The sequence below is a fragment of the Alnus glutinosa genome, chromosome 12 (genome assembly GCF_958979055.1).
Source record: "Alnus glutinosa chromosome 12, dhAlnGlut1.1, whole genome shotgun sequence".
NCBI lineage: Eukaryota > Viridiplantae > Streptophyta > Magnoliopsida > Fagales > Betulaceae > Alnus > Alnus glutinosa.
Window position 1 is genome coordinate 21,318,061 of NC_084897.1, and position 4,625 is coordinate 21,322,685.

A 4,625-nucleotide genomic window follows, 5' to 3' on the forward strand; every position below is an offset into this window, starting at 1 on the left:
GACAATGTACCACAAGTGATACCCATACTTTTACTGATATGCAGGACGAAGAAAATACTAAAAAATTACTAATTTTTTTACAAAAAAAATAAAAATAAAAAATTGGGGTGTCCGGCCACACCCATTTTGGCCAAGGGGCGGCTCCCTATTTTCTTAAAAATCTAAAATAAAAAAAAAAAAAAATTATGTGAATTCTTTCTATACTAATTGAACCTTACTCTATATATTTTAGTATTTAATCAATTTTTTATTTATATAAATTTAATTCTTTCTAAAGAAAATAAATATATTTTTGTAAGAATGACAAAAAAGTGACTTAATAGCAACAAATTGGTAGTTTTATGGGTCTAAGTGTCACACTTGTCAATTCGTTGGGATTTACAAAAACTAATTGTTAGTTGAGGGAACCAAAGTATATTTGACCATTATTTTTATTATTTTTATTTTTTATATCTAATCAAATACGGGAAAAGGTTATAAGGGAACAAAATACTGAAAAAATGATTGGGCTCCCTAACAACAAATCTAAAATGAAGAAAATAATGCAAGAAATACAATGAAAAAAAAGAAAAGAAATGGGACATAAATGACTCGATCATCTCAAAAGTACCGCATAAGAATTGGCTGAAACCGGTAACCATAGCCGGGGTAACTGATTGGCTAAAATCACCAACCCGCTTCAGTAACCAGATAGCCTGTTAACCGATTTTTTTAATAACCGGCGGTTATTGGTTGGTACTCGATTATTTGGATCGATAACTACAATTTTAAAAAATTTGGTCTTTTTGGCTTAATTGATACTTTTTTAGCCCTTTAAAAAAACATTTCAACATTTTTGGCCCAATATGTTGACCTAATTTGAAATGAAAGTATAAGTGTAAAACCCTAAATTTTATTATTTTAGTTTTTAAAATATATATATATATATATATATATATATATATAGAGAGAGAGAGAGAGAGAGAGAGAGAGAGAGAGAGAGAGAGAGAGAGAGAGAGAGAGAGAGAGAGAGATCTACAAAAAGCCTTACATGGTAGTCATTTATAATGTCTCTTCAACCAGCTCTGAAAAATCCCTAAAGAGCATATCTTTCGTTCCTTCATTGAAGTGACCTTCTTATTCCTTCGTCCTTCATATTTACTTCATTTCCATCTTCCTCTTCACCATTTTCTAAACCTCATGGAGTCCATTCCCATTTCTCTTCAGGATCTCATTGAAAGCACTAGTGAAGCTCTAGATATCGACATCCTTCAACTTGCCACCATTACTGAAACTCCACAGCTACAGCGAGGAGCCTTCTCTTTGATCGGGCAGCTTTTCTCTTCCAAGCTTATGAATCCTCAAACGGTTCGTGATACTTTCCAACATGCTTGGAAATTTGCTTTACCGTTGTCTTTTGCGATTATGGGTCATCATAAATATATGTTTGGTGTTCATCTTCAAGAACATGTTGACAAGATTCTTGATCAAGGTCCTTGGAATATTCGTGGTTCCCTTCTCCTTTTACAACCATGGTCTCCTAATCTTGCCATCAACAAAATTCAGCTCCACCTTTGTTCATTTTGGGTTCAGGGGCACGGTCTCCCTCACCAGAACATGGCTACCATCAACACTATCAAAATAGGTTAAAGACTTGGTAAGATTCTGGAAGTGGATGATCTCGATAACACATACCTTATTTGTCAGCATTTTTTACGTTTTAGGGTTGAATTGAACTCTTCTCAGCCTTTAATTCCTGGATTTCATCTCCCTCGGCCGGGTAGAAAACCATTGTGGATCAATTTCAGATATGAACGTCTTGGTGACGACTGTACATTGTGTGGGCTCATTGGACATAAAAAGATTCAATGCTCCCAACCTCCTAACCGAGTTACACCAGACAAATATCGTGTTCCACTGCATACCTTCTTCTTGTATGGGATGCGTCAAAACCTATCACCCACTTGGGATGATTCTGATTCTGGGATCTCATCGGTGGGCACCTCTCACTCCCACTCGGAAGCTCAATCGAGTCCTGTGCATGGAGCTAAGTCAGCTCTCCAACTCGTCCCTCGCCAGCACTTCTCTCATCCGGGCATCCACGTGGCACCATCTCAAGGATCCCAAGCCATGCAGCTTACTTCAACTATTGGAATTCAGTCTCGTACGTTGTTGTCCCCTTCTGTAGAACAATTTCATGATGATACATATGTGGCATCTCCCCAATCAATCCAACTTCTACCAATCGAGTTTTACACTCAAGTGGGCGGGTATCCCCTTGCTTCCTCGGGCCACTCAACTCCATCTCCTAGTTCCTTGGCTACCACGTCTCAGTTGGGAGCTTCTCGATAATCAGCAACAGACAAAGGTAAATCGCCTCTCGTTTTTGTCCCATCTGATTGCCCATCTTATCACGAACCTAACCCCACTCTATCTCTCACAAATACCTCCCGTCCTTGCCCAATAACCATAAGCCCACCACTTACCCACCCAGCCCATTTCACTGATTTTCTTGCTAAGTGGCCTCAGCCTTTTTCCCCTAGGCCCATTATCCACCCTTCTCCTCATTTCGCACCAACATCTCAAATTTCCCCTATTCACCTGGGCCAAACTCATTCCTTAGGCCCATCCCGCCTATCTCCTCCTAGAGCTCAACGCATTTTTAATTCCTCTGAAGCCCATACACTACAACCATCCATTGTCTTTTCCCCTCTGAAAATTGACCCTGCCCACTCCTTCATCCCCTATTCCCTTGGACCAGTTCATCCACTACCCCCTGAATCCTATACCACTTTTAGGCCCCATTTCCAAATTCATCCAACATATGCGTCAATTATCCTAACTCCCGCCTCCCTCTCCCTGCCTCCCCCACCACTTGAGGCATTCCCTCCACCGGCACCTTCTTCACCATAGAAATCAACCCGCCATTCCCCTCGTCTATCTTGTTTCCACCCTTATGCCAAACCAACTTCCCTAACTATCACTCCAACCACCATCTCAAATCCTACCCTTTCCCCATCACCTATTGTTCTCCCATCCACTCCCCTTAAACGTAAATGGATAGAGATTGATGATATTCCACTGGCTGTTCTATAAAGGCATAGAGGGCAAAATTTGTTCCCAAGGCTCATGTCCAACCTTGAATTGGCTGCCCTTTCTCTTGCCTCATTGAAGGATGGAGGATCTTCATTGGGAACTTTTTTGTCTATCACTCCCCAACCAGATGAAGACCAATCATCTCCTCCTTCAACCATCCAGGAGATTATGCCGCAGCAGGAATCTTTACTTGACATTGATGCAGCTATAGTTTCTGTTTTGGTCTCTCCAAGGCCTCTTCGCAGGTTTTCCAGAGCAACCAACGGTCTTGATGTTTTTGCAAGCATTCAAGCAGCTTAGGCTTCTGGAACTCTTTCCAAGCTAGTTCTTGGGCAACAAACTGATGAAAATGGGGTGGACCAGGTGGGTCTGCCTCCCCAACAATGAAACTCATAGCCTGGAATTGTAGAATCTTAGCCCAAGCCTCTACAATTCGCAGTTTACGGGCTAAGGTTAGGAAACACTCTCTTGATATTTTGTATCTTTCTGAAACAAAAATTTACCATCTACTGCTTGTATTATTTTGAATGGTCTGTGATTTTTTTTTTTTTTTTTTTTTTTTTTATGGTTCATGCCCCTTCTATAGGTTCCAAAGGAGGCATTTTGTTAGCATGGAAACCAGGTGTTGATTTAGAGTGTTTTCAAACTAATGCAAATACAATAAGTGTTTGATGCTATTCTGATCCCCCTAACCACTCTTGGATGCTCTCATGTATATATGGCTCTCCTTATGCTTTTAATAAACCTCAATTCTGGAATAATATGATGAAGTTGGGTGAAAACTTTAATGGACCATGGCTCTGTACTGGCGATTTTAACATGATTCTCTCATAGCAAGACAAGATGGGGGGTTTGCCATATGCCACTTCCTTTACGGATTTTTTTTCTTCATGAATTTGTAAATTCCTTTGGCTTGGTTGATTTAGGGTTTACAGGGAATCCTTTCACTTGGTCTAACCATCGAGATGGCCATAATCTAATTCGCAAACGTCTGGATCGTGGTATGACATCCTCCCAATGGGTCCATTTATGCCCATCTTTCTCCATCTTGCATCTACCAGCTTGGGGTTCAGACCACAACCCTCTTTTACTTGACATTGTTCAATCCGAGGTCTCCCTGTCACGACTGTTTAAATTTGAGGAATTTTGGACTCATCATCCAGACTGCTATTCCACTATTACTCTTGCTTGGTCTCCCAACTGTTTTGGTTCCCCTAGTCATATTATGAATCAAAAGTTACGTTATACAAAAACGGCCCTCAAACTATGGAATAGTCTATCTTTTGGCAATATACAACATTAAATTATCTCTTTGACCTCCCAGCTTGATGCTCTGCAACATTCTTCCAATTTGACTAATTTTTCTTTTAAAGAACAGGGTTTGCAGAAGGCTATTGATGACCTAATGAGGCAAGAGGAAATACTTTGGAGAAATAAATCTTGAGAATAATGGCTTTCATGCAAAGATTTGAATACGAAATTCTTTCATCTTTCTACTATAATCAAAAGAAGACGGAATGCCATTGATTTCCTTAAATTATCTAGCGGAG